General features: G+C 54.0%; 1 long non-coding RNA gene across 1 annotated transcript; it reads left to right on the top strand.

The window, feature by feature from the left end:
• Nucleotides 1-4,325: 4,325 nt before the first annotated feature.
• LOC110343685 lies at nucleotides 4,326-21,308 on the top strand. The gene is made up of 4 exons (XR_002386000.2): nucleotides 4,326-4,433; nucleotides 4,888-5,115; nucleotides 19,904-20,027; nucleotides 21,160-21,308. It is a non-coding gene; the product is annotated as an uncharacterized LOC110343685 (long non-coding RNA).
• Nucleotides 21,309-21,586: the final 278 nt, after the last annotated feature.

The following is a 21,586-nucleotide window of genomic DNA, read 5'->3' as shown; positions in this document are numbered from 1 at the left end:
CCCTGTGGAGGTCAGAAGTGGGCATCAGATCCCTTGGAACTGGAGTTATGAACGGTTGTGAGCTGCCATGGGGGTGCTGGGAACCAAACCTGGGTCCTCTGCAAGAGCAGCCAGTGATCTTGACCCCTGAGCCATCTCTCCAGCCCTCTTGTTTACTTAGAGAGAGAGAGAGAGAGAGAGAGAGAGAGAGAGAGAGAGAGAGTGTGTGTGTGTGTGTGTGTGTGTCTGTCTGTCTGTCTGTCTGTCTGCATGTGAGTACCGGTGCTATGGAGGCCAGAGGCATCAGACCCCCTGGACCTGGCAGTTATAGGTGGTCAGGAGCCACCCAACGTGGTGCTGGGATCCAAACCTGGGCCCTCTACATGTTCTTAGCTGCTGAGCCAGCCCTAGAGGCCCATCATCTCCGTCTATGATAAACGAGGGATCCCCTGAGGAGCGCGGCAGAGACCTTGACCCAGTCCAGAAAAGGAAAGAAAAAGAAAAGATGAACAATTACTAATTACCTATTGGTAGCAGGAAGGTGTGGTTTCTTCTTTAGTAGCTCAGGCTAGCCACCCTCCTGCTTCAGCCTCCTCAATACCGAGACTGCAAGTGTGTACCCCCATACCAGCAGAATGGGGGGTTGTCATTCTTTTTTTCTGTCCCTTGTGCTATACTGAGGGCTCCTGAGTAAGGGCATCTGCCGCTTCCCTAACGGCTGCAGTCTCACTGAGGATGGGAACCGAGGCCGGCCCCTCCCGAGGAGCCCCGGTGCCTGGCTGTGTGCATGGCGCAGACAGTGTTCTGCGTATGTTTGAGGGCTACAGTGATTGGCTCCCTTTTATTTTAACCATGGAGATGTCCCAGGTTCCCTAGAGAGCTCAATGGGGAGATCCAGGGTGACCAATGGCTCACACACAGCTCATGGGGTGCGACTTGGTACATCCACGCCTCCTCATGGGCTGTCCCTTTCTAGTCGTGGGACTCAGACCCAAGACCTCATGCCTGTCAGGCAAGCACTGCACCGCTGAAGCATGCCCGCAGCTGACATCTAGGGTTTTACTGATTGATGGTTACAGGAAACTCTATTCCACGTTGACCCCTCTTACTGTGTACGGAAGGATGAACTTGAACTCCTGCCCTTCCTGTCTCTCTCTGGGCATGGTGGTCTATGTGCAGTGCTCCCCAACAGCTGGAATTCATCCCGTCCCCTGGGTGGCTTCAGTGGAAAGAGACCCAGTTCACCCTCAGACCACTTGAAAAGGCAGAAAAGGAGAAATCAGCATGTATTGAGTCGCTGAGACTTTGGGAGTGTTTGTCACTGGGACGTGGAATGGATTCTTCTGACTGATATATGCCTTTTTGTGTGTCTAGACTATCTTATTAACATCACCTTATTGTGTACGCGGATACACAGGTGCCACGGCGCGCATGTGGAGGTCAGAAACATCTTCGCTCTCTCCGGAGCCATCAGGCTTTCACGCAGGTGCCTGGGCCCGCTAAGGCGTTTCATTGGCCCTAGACTACTTCAGTTTAAATCAAAAAAGAAAAAAAAAAAAAAAAAAAACCAAGACGAGTCTCTGTGACTTCTGTGACCTAAAACATAAGGGAAACACAAGATCCCCCAAAATGTAATCTCCAAACTCTTCCTTCTCCCCTTTTCTGCTGGGCAGAAGCAGCCATGCTGAGTGTGCACTGTCCTGGCCGGCGCTCCAGACACCAGTGCAGGACAGCCTGGGATGGCCACCTCCCAACCCCCGCCCACCCCCACACCTCCCATACTGCCTCCGCCATCCACATGGGCACCCCCCCCACACACACACAACCTCCTCCTCTGCCTCCCACCTTCCCCCACACCGCTGCCACCAACCCCCAGGCTTTCAACTTCCCCACATCTCCTAAGCTTCAGAAACAACCAGCAGAGGCCTCAGATCAGAGCCAACTGTCTGGGAGGACGGGAGGACACTCTTGTCTTGGGCTCCTGTTGACCATGATGGAAGCGTGGGGCAGCCTCCTGAGTCCCACGGTCCAGAGCCCAGTTACTCTGCAGTGACTTTGCCTGGAGAAGAGGGAAGGAGACTCAGGTCACGTCCTAGTTGGCTTCTCTGTTGCTGTGATAACCACCCTGACCCTGAGCAATTTGGGGAGGGCATGGTTTGTTTGGCCTACACCCCCAGGTCACAGAGCATCGCTGGGGAAGCCAGGGCAGGGGCTGAGGCAGAGGCCATGGAGGGTGCGGCTTACTGACTTGTTCTCAGGCTGGCCAGCAGCCGCCTTTCTTACACCCCCAGGTCCAAATGTCTGGGAATGGTGGCTGGGCCCTCCTACAGCATCTGGTAACAGGAAAATGCTCACACACACGCCGGTGGGCCAATCAGATAGCCTCATTTCCTCCATTGAGGCTCCTCTCTTCGGGCGGGTCATCATAGGCAATATTTTGATTTCTTTTTCCATTTATTTATTTGTGTGTGTGTGTCTGTGTCTGTGTGTGTTTTGAGACAGGTGTTTCTCTCTGTAGCCTTGGCTGTCCTGGAACTCACTTTATAGACCAGGCGGCCTTGAACTCACAGAGATCAGCCTGCCTCTGCCTCCCAAGTGCTGGGATTAAAGGAGTGTGTCACCATGCCCAACATGGATTTTTTTTAAGTTGAGTGTGGGCACGTGGTATGCATGGGTGCCTGTGAGGATGGGCATGGGCATGCCTGCCCGGAGGCCAGCGTGGGGGGGGGTCAGGCCCCTGCCTCCCACCTCATGCCTGCTGTCTCCAGACAGGCTCCCTCGCCAGCCCCGGACACCCACCTGCCTTTGCCTTCACAGCCTCTGGGGTTACACGCATCCACGCCAGGATTCTTACCTGGGTGTTGAGCACCCTGAGTCAGATGATCGTTCTCACACAGCAAGTGTTCTCCTCCGAGTGGCTCTTCAGTTCCTGAACCTGGGTTTCTAATGTGCGTTCCCCACCGTAGGCTCCAAAGACTCTCATCTCTCATTTTTTGCAGCTACCCCAGAAACAAGGCAAGGTGAAGGTGATTTCATTGCCCGGGTAAGAAAATGGGAGCCTAGAGAGGGAAAACAAACGTCCCTATGGTCACATAGCAGGGTGAAGACATGATCCTGGTCCCCAGATCTCAGGTGCGCACTTCAATCCTAGACTCCAGCACGGACAGTGAGGCCTTCTGTGTGGGCGGCAACCTTCTGTAGAGGGTGAACTGGGTCCCTTAGAGTCTACTTAGCGTCTCCTGGGGCCTGAGCAGAGAGGAAGAGGAGGAGAGACCTGGAGAGGTCAAGATTAGCCCTTCTCTCCCTGGAGCAGTGACGACAGGTTGGCCAGGAGCCCTGTGGTCCCGCCGCTGGGCAGCCAGGCCCCGAGCCTGCCAAAACACAGGGGCTGAAGAGAATCCAAATACGCAGTGGGGACAGCCTCTGTGGGTAGAAATGACATTTCTTGGCTTTAAATAGCTGTATCTGGAGGCCAGAGCCTCAGCGGAGCTATTAATGCCTGGTACCTGGTGCCCAACGTCACTGTTTGCCCAGGTCAGGGAAGAGGTCCAGCATTTCCCTGCTGCCCACCACCCCCTCACTGTGGAGCTCCCATGCCATCTTCACAAAGGGTTGGATTATCTCTGGCATCGGGGATTCGAGTTGACCACAGGTGTCTTGTTCTTACAAAGGGAGACGATACAGGGTAAGGGGTGAATGTGAGTGCTTATCCAGACACGCACGTGTGTACCAAAAGAATCCCCACGTGTTTTCGTGGTTTCGGTGCTGGCTTTAGTCTTCGAGGCATGAGTTCATGTAGCCTAGGCTAGCCTCTAGTTCACAATGTGGAAAAAATGAGCCTTGAAATGCTAGTCCTGCCTCCAACCCTAAATGCTGGGACAACATCCATGCGCCACCACGCCTGGCTCTGTTCTTATCTTTTTTAAAAACTAGTTTTGTTATATTTATTTTCGGGGAGGGACAGGTCACAGGGTACATGTGGAAGTCACAACTAGTCCTCGCCATCCGTGAAGTTGATTCTGGGAGATTGAATCTGCGTCGTCAGACACTTGTACCTGCTGGCCAGCCAGTTTAGCCACACGGGTGAGCTCCAGGGTGAGTAGAAAATAAGGCAGAGGGTGGGGAGTGCCAGGTCATCCTGAACTATAAAAAGTATTTGAGGCTAGCCTGGGCTACATGAGGCCGTGTGGTGATTTGAAAGAAAATGGCTCCCAAAGGGAGTGGCACTATTAGGAGGTGTGGTCTTGTTGGAGTGGGCGTGTGATCTTGTTGGAGGAAAGTGTGTCACTACGGAGGTGGGCTTTGAGGCCTCATATATGCTCAAGCCACGCCCAGTGACACAGACCACGTCCCCTCACCTGCAAGATGGAGAACTCCCAGCTCCTTCTCCTGCACCACATCTGCCCGCACACCTCCATGTCCCACCATGACGATGACAACTGAGCCTCTGAACTGTAAGTCACCACAATTAAATGTTTTCTTTTATAAGAGTTGCTGTGGTCATGGGGTCTCTTCACAGCAATAGAACACTAAGACAGCATCTCAAATAACAAACAAACCAACTCAGCAACGACTCAGCGCTTGCTGCTCTTCCAAAGGACCTGAGTTCTGACCCCTGTGTCCACATGGGTCAGCTCACAACTGTCTGTAGCTCAAGCTAACACACACACACACACACACACACACACACACACACACACACAGTACTAGCACCCCCTTCATAAATAAGTTTTTTTTTGAGACAGGACTTCTCTATGTAGCCCTGTATCCTGGAACTTGTGATGTAGACCAGGCTAGCCTCAAACTCAACAGAGATGTGCCTGCCTTTGTCTCTCAAGTGCTGGGATTAAAGGGATGCACCACCATGCCCAGAATAAACAATATTATCTCTTTAAAAATTACATACAGGTAAACATATACGCACCAAGAAAGCTGTGGGATGAAGAGAAACTTCTATTGCTGATAGCTCCCAGCTGGGACGGGCAGAGTGTCCCCTGGACTACTAAGGTGTGGAGAATAAAGGACAGACGCACACATGGTGTCATGGATGTGATGCTGTAAGAAGCTGGAGAGGAAGAGGGAGGTCCCGTGGAGCCGCTGGGGCAAAGTCCAAGCCAGCTCGCCAAAGGGGGCCAGGTAGGATTGCCCCGCGTGGGAGGTATGGCTGTACGGGAAAGGGCGCTCAGGCCTGGGGCTGGGAGGCTGTGACTTGTGTAGAGTCACTGTAGCAACCTGAGGTGGCTCAGCAGGTATCGTATCCTCTGCACAAGCCAAGGACCTGAGCTCGGATTCCCAGCACCACGTAAGGTGAAGGTGGCAACAGATGGGTCCGTGGAGTTGATTGGCTCAATCCATGAGCTCCCAGGTTCAGTGAGCGATGTCCCGATTAGCCTTCATTGTTACCTTGATAAGCACCATCTGAGGGGAGAAGCCTCAACTGAGAGGAGTTGCCAAGATCAGGCTGGTCTGTCAATAGCGGGCCCAGCCCACTGTGGGTGGCGCCATTCCTCAGGCAGGTGGTCCTGGGCTATATAAAAAGCTATTCATGGCCGGGCGTTGCTGGTGCATGCCTTTAATCCCAGCACTCGGGAGGCAGAGGCAGGCGGATCTCTGTGAGTTCAAGGCCAGCCTGGTCTACAAGAGCTAGTTAGTTCCAGGACAGCCTCCAAAAGCCTCGGAGAAACCCTGTCTCAAAAAAAAAAAAAAAAAGGTATGAGTGAGCCGGAGAACAAACATCCCTCCCTGGTTTCTGCTTCAGGCTCGTGTCTTGAACTCCGGCTTCCTCATTGGTAAACTGTGACCCAGAAGTGTAAGATGAAATAAACCTTTCCCTCCCCAAAGGTGCTTTTGGTGGGTGTTTCTTCCCAGCAGCAGCAGGGATGTGGTGGGAAGAGAGACCCCGACTCAAAAGCAAAGATGGAGAGCTATAGCAGACACACCTGTCCTGACCTCTGGTGTGCAGACACAAGCACACACGCACCAGTATGTGCACACCCAGAGGTGCAGACACACACACCACAAACTCACACACACTCCAGACGAGAAAAGGTAAATAAACACACGAAAGGAAACCCTTGATGCTGTTTTTCCTGATCATCTTTCTCGGGCATTTTTGTTGTTGTTTTCTGGAAGTCCTGGGCGAAGGGAGTGGGAAGGAGCAAGCAAGGTTTCGTAACCTAATTTTCACAGGCCAAGCATACATACAGGGCAGCACTCAGGGCTTGAAACTCTCTGCGCCTCTTAAGGCTTGCACAGCCCTTCCCCTGGCCCCTGAACGCTGGAGCCAATGAGGTTGTGACCTCACCGCAGCAGGCTTTCCCACAGCTTCTCCGGGGAGGACCTGACCCCCGAGTGTCCAGCCCCGGAAAAGAAATCCACAGTCACCTTGGGCCTTTGAGTGTCTGGTGGCAAATGTGTTCTGAGGGTCATCAGGGCACTCCTGGGTTGTCATCCCACCCTCCCACTGTCCCCACTCAAAGAAGGGCTGTTTTGTAGACGAGGTTGATGAGGACCTCAGGGCCTGGGGCCTAAAGGCAGCAGCTAAGCCTGGTAAGAAGGGGCCCCTGTGCCCCTGGGGGCACCGGAGCAGACTAGGAGCAGACTCACGGCCTGGCCTGGGCTGTCCCGAGGTGACTCCTGATGACAGGCAATGGCTCTGTGGTTGAGGCTGGTGGCAGTGTGGGGGGTGGGATTGTTTTACTTTTATTTTTGTCTGATGACAAACTGTTAAGTAATAGACCCGGCTGGGGTTTCAACTTCTCCACTGACTGACCAGTCTGTTGGTGGACTGACTCAGTGGTGGTTATTTTGGCCCTGCTGGGGGCCTAGGCCTGGTCTCTGCCCCTTCAGCCTCTCTGCTGCTGGATTTGCCTCCCCTGTGGTGCCAGGCACATTTGCCTGTCCCCTGGGCCCCCAGGGCTGGGCAGGCAGGAGGCCTTTGTTGGACTTGGAGTGTCTAGACACCGGCTCTGGGGAGGCAGATGGCGGCCACAGAGCACCTTTGACTCCAGCCTCTTCCCTCGGGTTCCCTCCTCTCTATTGTCCCCTCTGCCTAGGCCCCCGGCTCCGCAGGATACAGAGAGCCACTGCCAGACCTATGCATAGTGACAACAGTGACAGCTCCTTCCAAGGGAAGAGAGGTTTCTGACTCCCTATGCATAGTGACAACAGTGACAGCTCCTTCCATGGGAAGAGGGGTTTCTGACTTCCTGCCATCCCACTGCTCTCAGTCTGGGGCTACGTAGGACTCAGGGGAGGGTCTGAGGTAACCCCAGGTCAGGGGTTCATGAAGGTTACCACACGTCTTCTGTCTGGTCTCCTCTCACCCTAGATGTCCCCCTAGCTGGAGAATCACTCAGTTGTCACCCTAAGTCCACTTCCTCCTAAGCAGTCGAACCCCTTGGCCCAAGCAGAAGACAACCTCTGTGACCTTCCTTAAACAGGTGGGGGTGATGGACTCTAGGCTTCCTCATTGCCTGAGGATCAGAAGCACTCACTGCGACTTCAGCAGCCACCTTGAGCTCTGACGTAACTCTGGCCCTGGAAGTTGCTGGAGCAGTAGAGCTGGAACTTAGGAGGGGTACCAGCCCAGCCCAGCCCCACACCCTGGCACTCGCTATTGTAGACCAGGCTGGCCTCGAACTCACAGAGATCCACCTGCCTCTGCCTCCTGAGTGCTGGGATTAAAGGCGTGCACCACCACCGCCAGGCCAGACTTCCCTCACTAGAGAGAGAAGTGTCTGCCTGGACATGGTACCTGGATTGTCACCACCCAGTTGACTCTGATCTAGAGCCCCCATTTCTGGCTGTCAAGATCTCCTCTCAGACCCACACTCTCCATTGCGCCCCTCCCCCTCCCCACCCACCACTCCTGCCTTGTTAATTGGGCCCCTTCTCCAAGTGCCTTCTGGTCCAGGGTTCTAGGGACTGCCCCACCTTCTCTCTGCGCTCCTGGAGGCTTCTCATCCTCAGGCCAGCCTAGGCTTCAGAGCCACTCCCAAGAAAAGAACCATGTATTGTACGTAGCTGTAACGTTTTGAAAATTGACTAGAGAGCTGGAGAGGAAGCTTGGCCGGAAGGAGCATCCACTGGTCTCGCAGAGCCTGGACGGTTCCCAGCACCCATGGTGTAACCGGCTCCGGGGGCCCAGCCCCTTGCTCTAGTCTCTGGGGGCTCCTGCATTCACATGGACATGCCCTCACACACACATCATCCCAAAACGATAATAAAAAAAACCTTGTAAATGGAGACAACTCACGTACCACAAAGTCCATTCACTTAAGTGTGCAATACAGGGCTGGAGGTGTTGCTCAGTGGGCAGAGTATTTGCCTAGCAAGCACCAAGGCCTGGGTTCGATCCCCAGCATTGTATAAACAGGGTGTGGTGGCACACCCCTGGAATACCAGCCCTCTGGAGGCTGATGCAGGGAGATCAGAGGTCTAAGTTCGTCCTCAGCTGCATAGTGAGTTTGAGGTCAGCCTGAACTACATGGGACCCCATGTTTGGTGGCAGAATATTATTTCCAGGTGTGCGACTTCTGTTTAACTCTGTGAAGCTGTGTTACTGTGCCTGTCTAAGACACCTGGTGGTCCTATTAAAGAGCTGGACGGCCAATAGCGAGGGCAGGTGGGGCTGGCGGGAAGGGCATATAGGAGAAGATGAAGAGGGGGACATCAGGGGAAGTCACCCAGTCAGCCATGGAGTAAGAAGGAAAGTAAGATAGACAGAAGGAGCAGGAAAGACAAAAGCTCAGAAGGAAAAGGGAGACAGGTAATTTAAGATAAGAAAAGCTGGCTAGAAACAAGCCAAGCTAAGGCCGGGTGTCAGTATTCAGGCATCCGTACTGGGCTGTCCTTGGGGTCCTGACAGGACACGCCCTCAGCTGCAGCCACTAAGAGCACCACCTGTGCACAGTCACTCTGTTCCCTTTTAAAAGGGCCCTGCCCACCTCCCATCCTTCTCTCCTCTTCCCTCTCCTCCCTGCCTTCCTCTCTCCTGCTGCTCCTGTCTCCAGAGGCTGGTCTCCCCCACTCCCCTTTTTCCTCCTTATGATCCCTTTCCCTAATTAAAAAAAAAAAACCTCTCTGCTTGAACCCTGTCTCACGACATCTGTCTCTCTGCTTAACTTACAACACCGGGCATTCATAATCAAGAATAAGCCTCCATGTGTGATTCATTTGGGGCTGGGTTAGCAGCCCCCCAAGAGGGAAAAAACATCTAAACTATAATGTTTAGCGCATGCAGTTTCTTTTCACCAAACGTGGCGTGCCATGAGCCAGAACTTCCTTTTTGACAAGAGAGCCATATTTCCACCTGGATTTACCATGATCTGTTGGCAGACGCCTGACTCCGCCCCTCGGATGTGGTGTCAATGATGTCTCTGTGCCACTGATACCCTTTGGGTGCGGGCTGATTATACGCCCCTTGTGACTGGTGGGGCTCACTGGGCCTTCGCGTTCTGTAGCCAAGCAGCTGTCTCTCTCTCTGTCCCGAGAGACAGAGACTGTCGGGTGCAATGGGAGGTGGGCAGAGAGACAGAGTCTCGCCTCCCAACAAAGCGGCGCTATGACCCAGCCGCTACCCACTGCCCTCCCTCCTTCGTGGACACAGGTCCTCAGAGCTATTTCAGGTCCCTTTGTGGTAGACCAGGCCGCTGGACACCGCTGCCTGCTTCCTTAAAAACAAGGTCATCCCTGGGCTTGTGACTTGAGTCAGGGGGTCCAGCCTCTTGTTTCTGGTTTCCACTGAGGAAGACGATGACTCCATCACTGGGAGGGGCTTCCTGTTGACAGACAACTCGGGGGAAAAAAAGCATGTCTCTAAAAGTGGCTCAGTGTGCCCAGGACTCTGGGTGTCTGTCATGGCTGGTTCCTTCACACCAGCAAAAATGCCTTTCCGGTCTGGTTCCCTCCATGAAGCCCCTCCATGCAGACCTCACCCCGGGTCCAGGCATCTTCCCTGGGAGCCCCCAGATCCCACAGGGTGGGGTGGGATTGCATTATTGTTCAGCTCTGACCCTGTGTGGCTTCGAAAAAGCCCCTGGCACACCCTGGGCTTCCATTCCCCCGCCCACCACCACGGTCGGCCACAGAGAGTGAATGGTGCCATGTTTTTGCCATGGGTTGGGATGATAAAACAACTAAGAGATGGACTGGATGTCTTTCCCTGAGGCATAGGCCTGTGACAGTGGGTCGGGTCTTCTCCGGCCACCCTTTCCCTAGACAGCTCTGAAAGAACCTGAACCTTGAGGGCTGGACGTCCCTGAACCCAAACTGGCTTTTTCCTTTTTGTTAGCTGTGAGGCCCTGGGCAAGTGACTTAATCTTGTGGGGTGCTCACCAGGGCAGACTACTTCGACATGGGTTTCTCAGAACCGTGGGCTTTGATGGATGGGGGTCTCTGTGTTCATTTTGGCAGGCGGGGTCTACGTGCCACGGTCTGAATGGTACTTACAGCATGGAGTCAGGCGTGCTAAGGTCTGGAGCCCTGAGTCTCCTGCCTGCACCTCCTGAGTGCTTGGCTCTCAGGGTGATTACAGCTGTTATTTCGCACTGGGAATTGAACCCAGGGCTTCATGCATGTCAAACCGAGCGCTGTACCAACCCTCTCATGCCCAGCCCTCTCTGTCCCTTCGCGTAGGACTGTAATTAATATAATGGTGGCTTTTTCATGGGTTGATAAGGAGATTCATGCTTCTCACTGAAGGGTTGCAGACGGTTTGTAGAAGGTTTAGATGCCCAGTCAACCACAGATGTTGGGGCCATCCTGAATTCTTCCTATCAGGTGATCTCAGAGTTTGACCTGCCTAGTGCCATGGGAGAAGGCTCAGCTCAGCCTTCATCCTAAGGTCCAGGATCTGGGGCTCAGGCTGAGGACAGGCTAGCACTGCCGGGTGGGTAACAGGACAGTCGTCCTGAGGTATTTCCCCTCAAACTCGACAGCCCCTGTCTCTGGTTCTCCTTTCTGCCAAGCCCTGATTTCAAGACAACGGAATTAGAAATGGATTTCTGAAGAGATCAAGGTATCTTGAGATAAACCAAGGTGGGGAAGCCAGGGGGAGGGGGACTCGCCTCACCTGTGGGTCTGTCACCCTGGGAGGCATGTGGGTTCCGGCCTCCCTGCTGGCTCCCGTCGGCCACCCAGAGGGTGGGATTTCAGGCTGCCTGGCTACAATCCTCCAAGCCTTGGGAACTAATTCTCGATAGTTCCTTGGAGGTCTGTTGATTCAAAACCTTGATCCCTGTGGGAGGGAGAGACCTTGGGAAAAGATGTGTTTTAATCCCCAGCAGCCATGAGACTGGATGTGGGAGACGTGGCAGGTGATGCTGCATCCCGGGTGTCCTGTCCCTTGTCATAGCCTGCCAGTTCCCGTGTGTGTGCGCGTGTGTGTGAGCGTGTGTGTGTGTGTGTGTGAGCGTGTGTGTGTGTGTGTGTGTGTGTGTGTGTGTGTGTGAGTGTGTGTGGCCAGTCTTGGCGTCATTCTTTGGGTGCCATCTCCAGGTACCTTGTTTTCTGAAGTAAGACCTCTCACTGGCCTGGGCTGTCTGGATAGGCTGGACTGGCTCAGGGAGCCCCACAGAGCCCCTTCACTGTCTCCACAGCAGGCTTTTGACAGGGCTATAGAAATCAAGCAGGTCCTCACACCTGTAGAGCAAGGATTTTAAGAACTGCACCGCCACAGTCTCTCCACCCTGAGCCCCCGTTCCTGCTGCTTCATCGCAGCAGGGTGTCCTGACGAGGACAGTACTAGTGTCTGTGGTTGGACTACTGTTTTTAAAAAAACTGGGGGAATGGGGCTGGAGAGGTGGCTCTGCAGTTAAGAGCCCTGGCTGCTCTCCCAGGTCCTGAGTTCAATTCGCAGCAAAACACATGATGGCCCATGACCATCTAGTTACTGCAGTTCCAGAGGCTCCAACACCCCCTTCTGGCCTCCTGGGGTTCCAGGGACATATGCGGTGCAAACACATAAAATAAAGTACACCTTACAAGTCAGAGGACAGTGAGAGTCCGTTCTTCCGTACTACCATGCGGGTCCTGGGGATCGAACTCTGGTCGTCAGGTCTGTGTGGGTAGTCAGGGCCTTCAGCGACATCCCTACCACCAACATTTTTCCACTTGTGACTAAAGGCGTCTCCTGACATTGCCAAACGTCCCCCTTGGTGTGAGGTGGTTTGAGTCACTGAGGGAGACACTGTATTCCCCAGCCTCCCTTGCAGCTAGCTGTGACCAAGGGACACAAGTGCTGCTACCCAGCAGCACAGGGCCCGAAACACGGACACGAAACACGGACACGAAACACGGACACGCGCAGGTGCCAGATCTTTAGAGGGAGGAAGAGTGGGTCCTTTGCTTCCTGACTGATCTTCCCACTGGCTGGGAGACGGCTGCAGGGGCAGGAGCTGTGGCAGCCATCTAAGGCCCTGGGTGGGAGTTACGGGTCAGATAGCCCACGCTCGCCCTGGTGTCTAAGCTGAAACAGCATCGTGTGAGAGAAATCATCTACTTTGCTAAAGCCAGGGTTGTCTCAGCTAAGACTGTGTGTCCTTGTTAACACGATGAGTCTCCAGACAGTGGAAGCTGCCTCAGGCGCTAGCGAGGTGCTTGGGCTGGGTATATTCGCGGCACTAGGGTGAGGGTGTGAGTTTGGATCCCCAGCGTCCGTGGGAAAGCCTGGAGCGACCACTGGGGAGACTGAGACAGGAGTGTCCCTGGAACTGGGTTCCACAGCCTGGCTGAACCAGTGAGGAACCAACAGCAACCTGTGGTCTTTGTGCGTGTGCACACGGGCACACACACACACACACACACATGCATACACACACACATGCATACACACACATATGCATACACACACATGCATACACACACATGCATACACACACACACACACACGCAAACACTCAAACGCACACACATCTGTCTCCACAGTACCTCTCCTAAGTTTTAGGCACCGTGTTAGGAGGAGCTTTTGTGAATTCTCCAAGTAACCAAAAGGAAAAGATTCATCCAGTGAGCCCAGAGGACAGCACCAAGGCTCAGAGGTTGGATGACTTGTCTACACAACGCAGCTGGCAGGGGGTCAGAACCAAAACTCAAACCCAGGCGTGGCAAGACCCCCTGCACCCCGGCGCCCCCCAGGTTTGGAAGCCCCCATCTTAAGGTACCCATGCTTCTACCTACACCCGCTGTGTGACTCGGGCCAACTCTTAACCCTCTCTGGCTTCTTCATCCACAAAGCAGGAGGGCTGGGCTGAGCTATCTCTGTAGCACCTTTCTCCCCTGTGGTCAAAGGCCAGTGGCATGAGCAGAGGACCGGAAGGAGAGTCTGGTCCGGTGCTGCTTCCCACGTCCACGGCCGTGCTGAGGGGACCAGCTGCTTCGAGGGGCCCTGCTGTGGTTCCCTTGTGTCACCTGGCTTTGCTGAACTTCAAAAGGGACTGGAGGGCTCCTCCATGCACACGGTCAGGCGCCGGGCGGCCCCGCAGGGTCACCCCTCTGGGCAGTGGGCAGCCTTTTATGGGCCCGACGTGGGGGATGGGAACAAGGGGACTGAAGCCTCAGATGTGGCTGCCATCTTCCCTGGTGCCCCATCTCAGAATCCCAGCTACACTCCTCACTGGTGAACGCTTCCCCCCACTCCCCCGCCCCCGCCCGCAACCCAGGGGGAGGGAGAATGAAGGAAAGTGGGGGACGGTGTGCCGAGGCAGCAACTGTGTGTAGGGAAACAGAACAGGGTCCCCGACGGGGGGGGGCAACAGAGCGGCCATGTGCACAGCTGCCTGAGCAAACACTCTTGGTGCTGCGGCTCCGTCCTAAGAAAGGCAAGAACATGAACCCTGCCCTCAGAAGCACTTTCGGTGCCAGACACCGGGTCTAGGCAAACGTATGGATTACCTCACCGGCTCCTGGCCAGACCCAGTGAAGGGAATGCCAGGCATGATCTCGCCCTATTCCCAATGAGCAAGCTGACGCTCGGAGAGGTTCAGCCAGGGACCACAGTGCATAAAAGGCAGGGGTGAACTTTGACCTCAGGTCTCTGTCTGGGCTGCATTCCGAATACTTATTCCAAACCAGCCCGGTGAGCATGGGGTGTGGTTAACCTGTCATCCTCGGCAGATGGAGGGGGATCATAATTCCAGCCCAGCCTGGGCTACAAAGGGAGACCCTGTCAGAGGGGGGAGAGGGAGGAAGAGAGGGAGGGGAGGGGGAGACAGGAAGAAAGGAAGCAGAGCCGAAGTGGGCTCAGCAGCGTGCTACCCTTGCAGAGCCGTTTGGTTCCAGTGCCCACATCACCCGTTAACTCCAACTCCACAGGATCCAACGCCCCCTCTGGCCATCCTGGGCACGGCACACATACGCAGGGGCAGGGGAGGATGAGAGCAGGCTAGGAGGGGGCCAGGCCTCAGCATCCAGAGAGCTGAGGGCTGTTTTCAAGCAGGGTCTCATTTTGTAGCCAGGCTAGCCTAGAACTTAGGACCCTCCCGCCTCAACCTCTGAAGAGCTAGTGTGTGCCACCACTCTCTCCTTAGTGTTTTTGTTGTTGTGACAAGCCTCACCACCCCTGGTCATTTTGTCATGTTTTGGTGTCACGTGGGATCAAACCCAGGACCTCATGAGTGCCAAGCACCGAGCCACATGTCTAACTTAAGGGGTCTACGTATGGGGCGGTGAAAAAGAACCTGGGCCTGAATTTCAACCCTGCCACTCACTAGCAATTGACTTCACCTTGGATATTCTCGTCCTCTGTAACTGGCAGGTCATCTACATTCACGTCATCTATGACTCACACGTCCTCTGTGACTGACACGTCCTCTGTGACTGACACGTCATCTGTAACTGACACGTCATCTACATTCACGTCCTCTGTGACTGACACGTCCTCTGTAACTGACAGGTCATCTACATTCACGTCATCTATGACTCACACGTCCTCTGTGACTGACACGGCATCTGTAACTGACAGGTCATCTACATTCACGTCATCTATGACTCACACGTCCTCTGTGACTGACACGTCCTCTGTAACTGGCAGGTCATCTACATTCACGTCATCTACATTCTCGTCCTCTGTGACTGGCACGGCTGCGCTGTGAAGGATGGTGGGGAAGCTCTCTTTATGGGAGGATGGATGGGATACACTGGCCTGTGAGTGTGGGCGTGTAGGCCAGAGCTTGACACTGGGAAGCTTCTGGGCTCCATTATCCTCTGAGCCACACTGACCCTGTCTTCAGGACTCTGTCAGGGTCAAAGGCCATCGCGGCTAGGCTTCTGGATTCTTGACAGTCCTCCTTGGGAGGAGGGAGCAGGGAGGCCATGGACAGCCTGAGCAGCTAGCCAGCTGCAAGCGGAATTGCCCTACTGCACGTGGTCTCGGGGTCTCAGAAAGGGGCTGGAGGACATAGGTGAGGAGGGGAGAGGAGGCCGTGGGGGAGTCGTTGTCCTCCATGCTGTACTGTAACTACTGTAAGGAGAGATACAGACCTTCTGGGGCTACGTTAAGGTCGCCCATGTAAGTCACTCTAATCAACTCGATGGTTCCTCAGGGTGGACTTGGGTGAACTCACACCTACGTTTGTCTTAGGACCCGGGAGGGGGTTGTGTATGCCTCCCTCGGGAAGGATTTATATAACAGTCACTCCTCATACCACTTTGTGAGGCAGGGTCTCTGACTGAACCTGGAGCTCATTGACTGCCTAGGCTGGCAGGCCCATGGACCTCTGAATGCAGGAGTTACAGGCCCACAGCACTGCACCGATGTGTTGTGTGTGTGTGTACATGTGTGTGTACATGTGTGTATACATGTGTCTATACATGTGTGTGTACCAGGGATTCTAATTTAGTTCTCAATCTTGAGCACCTAGGTCCATCCATGGAGCTATCTCCCCAGCCCCGAAGCTATTACTTATCACCCCAGGTCAGCAACCAAAACCTGACCCTGAGGTAAGCTGGGAAGAAGAGTGTCCTGCTAAGACTCACAGACCCTGCTTCTGCCATGGGAACATGGCCACATGTTAGCCACAAGCGTGTGCTTCTCCTGGCTCAACTGAAGACTCGGTGGGTGGCGTTTAGCGGGTACTGAATGAGAGCAGGCGCCACGTGGCCTGTCTCCTCTCGTCAGTTTTCCTAACCCAGGAAGGGCCCAGAGAAGCTGCGCCCAAGTTTCCTTCCGAAGCCCAGGTTCCCTTCCGGAGGGCTCAGCTCGCTCGGGCCTGGGGCCTCTTTGTCCTTTGATAAATGCAGTCCTGGGATTTTTCTTGGCGGAGGTCCCCTGTGCACAGCTCTAGGATTGTGAGGCCAAGCTTTCACTCCCAGGTGATTTGAGTCAGTAGTTACCAGGAAGTTTGCTTTTCGAGGCCTTAGTCAACATGTGCGTGTGGAAACTTCGACCACTTTCAGGGCAGAGTCTTACAAGCTCTAAATAGGGACTTTCACATTAGACTTCTCAAAACAACATGGTATTTAAACAAAATAACATTTCCCTTTCCGTCCATAGACAGCAGTTGCTAAAGATATTTCTGTCCAGACCAGGGGCTTCCCCAGCCCGCATTTAGCTGGTGTGATGTCATGGTGTTGAGGGGCGGAGGTCCAAATTTGATGACTTTTTTTTTTCCTTTCCATTTGTTTAAGATGGAGTCTCCCTTTTTGGGGGGGGGGGCACGGTTCGCGACAGAGTTTCTCTGTGGCTTTGGAGGCTGTCCTGGAACTCGCTCTTGTAGACCAGGCTGGCTTCGAACTCACAGAGATCCGCCTGCCTCTGCCTCCCGAGTGCTGGGATGGAAGGCGTGCGCCACCACCGCCTGACAACATGGGACCTGCTGTGCTGAACCCCTTGTTCTCCTGCCTCAGACTCTCACTTCCTGACGGCAGGCACGCGCCATCATGCCTGTTTGAAATTGTTCTGCGTCCTTCCTTCTTCTCTGGCTTCCTTGTGGGACCTCAAAGCTAAAGCTGCTTCGGTCAGACAGAGTCTTAACAGTTCATTCATTCGAGACTCTGGGCTGCTGACTGCCTGTGATTCCAACAGTGCAGGCTACCCTAAGCCGTGTCAGCACCCCAGGGTTCTGTGTTACAGCCTCTCCTCTCAGACTGCCTTTTATGAGCATGGGGTTTGGCATGAGACACATCTAACAAAGTGCCCTGTATCCCTAATGTGGTTGCCTCCAGCCGGCCAGACTCAACGCCTTACATCCTATCAAACCTGTCCTTGGTGTGGTACATGCAGACCTGGCATCCTTCCGCGGCCCGTGTCTGTTTTGTTCCTGCCCCTCTGCCTCCTGTGTCCCACCTCCACGGCTGGGTGTTTGAACGCTCTGGCTTCCTGTGTGGTGAAGGAAGGGCCAGGGCCGCCATGTGCACCTCCCTCAGCCACGGGGCCTTTGGTCATCTATATCAGGCAATGGGAGCCTCAGCTGTGTGACCTGGAGTCCTTCCCCGTGGGCCTGGTGTGAGAGGCAGGGACCTCAGAAGTGGGGAGAAAGCTGGGACCCGGAAGGTAGCCTCAGTGGGTAAGAGCTTGCTGTGCAAGCCCAGAGGCCCGAGTTCAGATCCCCGGCAAAGGTGCCAAGAGGCGAGTGTGCCTGTAATTCCACCAGGGAGGTGAAGACCGGGGCGCCTGGGAACTCAGGTCCAGCTAATATTCAGTTAATCTTGCTGACTATGTGAACTCCAAGTTCATTGAGAGACTCTGTCTCAAAAAGTTACATGGAGGCTGGACCTCAGGGACAGACAGCACTGGCTGCTCTTGGAGAGGACCCAGGTTCAGGTCCCAGCACCCACATGGGGCATGGAGAGAAGAGAGAGAGAGACAGAAAGACAGACAGAGAGAGACAGAGAGACAGGAGAGACAGAGACAGACAGAGACAGAGAGAGACAGACAGAGAGAGACAGAGAGACAGAAGAGAGAGACAGAGACAGAGACAGAGACAGACAGAGACAGAGAGAGACAGACAGAGAGAGAGAGAGACAGAGACAGACAGACCACTGTCTGTAATTCCAGTTGCAGGAGATCTGATGTCCTCTTCTGGCCTCTGCCAGCACCAGGCATGGAGGTGAGACACATATACACAGGCAAACATTTATACACACAAAATCAAAATAAATCCATTTTTTAATTGGAGAGAGGCACCCAGTGTCAACCTCTGACCTACACATACACACATGCGCATATACACATAAACCCATATTCAGGCATGCAAAACACACAAAGAAAATACTTAGAGCCTAGGGCCTGCTAGGGGCACAATTGCTGTGAGTTGTGCTTGTGATGCTAATTCAGCAGGACCTCCCTGACCCTGGGTGGCTGTGACACACCCTGCTAGGAAACAGGGAACTGTAGCCTGCCCAGGCCCTGTGCTACAAGCATAGGTGACAGGAATGTCCTGAGGAGGTCTGGGTGTCTGGGTTCAATTCCAATTTGGTTCCCTGTGCATGTACATTACTACCAGACGGTGTGCCAGGAAGGGGGGGGGGGAAGAGCCAGGATGGATGGAGCCGGGGGGAGCTCCGCCCAGATCTCAGTTGGGCCCATGCAGGCAGGCGCTGGGGTAGGCACAGTTAATCTCCAGCCGTCCTTTCTGGCTTCACCTGGCTCATTAAAGCCAGACACCTTCTGAGTTTACTTAGCATCTGCAGAGAGCGTCTTTCATCTTCAAAGGCTTCCCAAAGCACCAGCCAATTAATCCTTACAACTGCCTCATCTTGTAGACAAATATTTATCCTCATTTCATACCAGGAAGACTAAGGTGGAGAGAGAGAAAGACCAGACTGTGGGAAGAAGAGTGGCCCCTGACCACTTAGCTCCCCAGCCCATTGGATGCTGGGAAATGGTTCCTGTGATACATTCTCATGCTCCCTCCCTCCCTCCCTCCCTCTCTCCCCCATCCATCCCTCCCTCGATCCCTCCCTCTAAATGGAAACTTTTGCAAGTTCAGATAAACAGCATGTTTTTAATAGTAACCTGAAGGAAACACATTAAAACCATCAGTTACAAATCTTCATGTCACCAGCCAAGGATGAGGGAATTAATGCCGGGCCCCAAAATACATACAGCCCGAAACTCCCGCACAGGGGCAGAGACGATTTATAGAGTGTCGGTTGTGGCCCACTGGAGCAGGCAGTGCAGCTCAGCGGAACTGGAGCAGGCTTGCCCTCAGATGGGGCAAGGGGGGGCAGAGGCTGCTGAGGGTGGCTTTGATTTGATCATTGTTTTGCATTTCTTCTCCATGTAAATTGCCTTTTCCCCTCCCAGTGCTATAAGAGTCAGGGTTAGATCTATCTCGAGAAGACTGCCTTCATTACCTGAGTCTGTCAAGGGTGGTTTGAAAGACATCGGCCCCTAAAAACTGCCCCCATGTACACACAACACCAACCCCCGACAAGGTGATCAATTCTGTCTGCAAGGCGCCGTCCGTCCAAGCAATGGTTTGGTTGGGAATCTGGGCAGTGTGTAGACGAAATATTTTTGTAGTTAACATGACCTCATTTCTTCCAGCGGCAGGGGTTTTCTTTGCCTTAAAATACCTAGATAAAGCGGGGGTGGTGGCACATGCCTTCAATCCCAGCAGATGCAAGTGGATCTGTGAGTTCGAGGCCAGCCTGCTTCTACATACTGAGTTTCGGGACAGTCAGGGTTACGTAGAGACCCTGTCTGCCAAAAAATAAAAAATAAATACATAAGCACAGAGACAGAAAAGCAGCTAGGCAAGCATGCTACCTCCGGAGCCACACCCCCAGCCCCACAGCGTCTTTTTGTTTTGTTTTTGGTTTTCTGAGACGACACGGTTTCCCTGTAACAGCCTTGGCTGCCCTGGAACTCTACACCAGGCTGGCCTCGCACTCAGAGAGACCCGCCTGCCTTTGCCTTCTGAGTGCTGGGATCAAAGCTGTGCACCACCACCGCCAGACCCTACTTAGGAATTTTAAATAGTCTTTTCCAGCCAACCCGAGCACCTGAAGAGCAATAGAACCCTTGCAGTTCGTCTGGGATTGGCAGCGTAGCGTGGACTGTGGCACTAGAGTCCCTGAGACCGTCCTTGGCATAGCGGGACAAGGTATTCACCCTGCTGGGCTGTGCCAGGGTAGCTGGCAGTGTGATCTTAGCTGATTCATGGGCCCTCCGCACGGAAGGAATCAAAGCAGGGAAGGCCCTGCGGGGAGGCTCATGGGAGGTGGCTTGCGCAGCACACACGAGGTCTTGGGGTCCACCCTCAGCATCGAGAAGAACAGTGAATTTAAAAAAGGGGTGGGGAGGGCTGAGCCTGGTGTGGCAGCCCGCACCTTTAATCCCAGCACTCGGGAGGCAGAGGCAGTTGGATCTCTGTGAGTTCGAGACCAGCCTGGTCTACAGAGAGAGTTCCAGGACAGCCAGGGCTACACAGAGAAACCCTGTCTCCTGAACAAAAACAAACAAAAAATTGAGTTTAGCATCATTTTGTTAGGGAGCGGAAACTGAGGGACCAGGAGGACGGACCTCAGAAATACTGTGGATGCTGTCCCCACGATCTTCCCCAGCCGTGAGCCTGGGCTGGATGACAGCTCTTGAGGTCTCCCTGTTTAATTTTTCCCGGAACGAGGCTGAAACCTTCCTAAATTCGATTCCAAGGACCTTGCTCTCGGCCGAGAACCTCAAGGGAGGGTGGGGGCTTGAGAGCAAGGCCAGGGGTTGGTCTCCCCCCCCCCACACCTGAACAGCCAGTGGCTTCTGAGACAGCGGGCCGACTTCATAAAGAACAGCCCCAGCTCCGTGCAGCTCGCCTGCTGCGGGTGGGGGCACCCTGCACGTCTGGAATCAGTGCTGGAACCGCTCAGCGCAGGAGCCTGGCTTGCTCTTCAAGCCCTCTTTCTCTGTCTCTCTCTGGTTTAACTGCTTTTTCTGGCCCCAGGGGATCCCTCGCAAGTTAATAAAACTTACTACATCAAAGGGCACCACAGCCATTACCCAATTAAAACCTACCAGGGCTCCTGAAGCAGGGGGGGGCATGATTAACCCCATTTTATGGATGGGGAAACTGAGGTTAAGTGGCTTGCCCCCCAGCTACCAAGGAAATGAGGTCCCAGCTGTGTTGGGGCTTTGTGGCTTGTTCTCCAAGGGTACTCCTGGAGGTGTGGGAAGGGGGGCTGTTTTTATTTTTTATTTTTCTAAAATACCTTGATTCTTAGAAGTTTCTTCTTTCCCTCCTGCAGGAAATGATTCCTCCCGGGCTGGACTGGGCCTGGAGAACCTCCCTGATGCTGGGTGTTACCCTGCGGCAGCTCCTGCCTACAACCTGGAAAGGTACCATAAAAACAGATGAAAGCCAGAGGTTCTGGGCAGCGATTTAAGGAAACAACTTGGGTCTTTCAGAAATTAATGTTATTTAAAGGTGCAGATTCCCACCCCCGCCCCTCCCGCCCCCCAGCGGCCTTCTGGAAGCTCAGTCTCTGGCCCCTAATCCTCCGGGCTTGTGGCACAGCTCAACCTCCTGGAGGGAATCAGCAACAAGAATAAAAAAAGCAAAGCCTTCCCCTGTGCCAGGCACCCCTCCTCCTTTCCAAACAGCAGAAAATTCCTAACCCTGGCTATTCCTCAGCAGGGTGTTAAACTCAGCAGACGTGGATCCCATGGGGGTCT

This window comes from Mesocricetus auratus, unplaced genomic scaffold (assembly GCF_017639785.1).
Source record: "Mesocricetus auratus isolate SY011 unplaced genomic scaffold, BCM_Maur_2.0 Super-Scaffold_100027, whole genome shotgun sequence".
In the NCBI taxonomy this organism is placed as follows: domain Eukaryota; kingdom Metazoa; phylum Chordata; class Mammalia; order Rodentia; family Cricetidae; genus Mesocricetus; species Mesocricetus auratus.
Note: the sequence above shows the minus strand (reverse complement) of the source record. Positions and strands in the feature narration are given on the sequence as shown.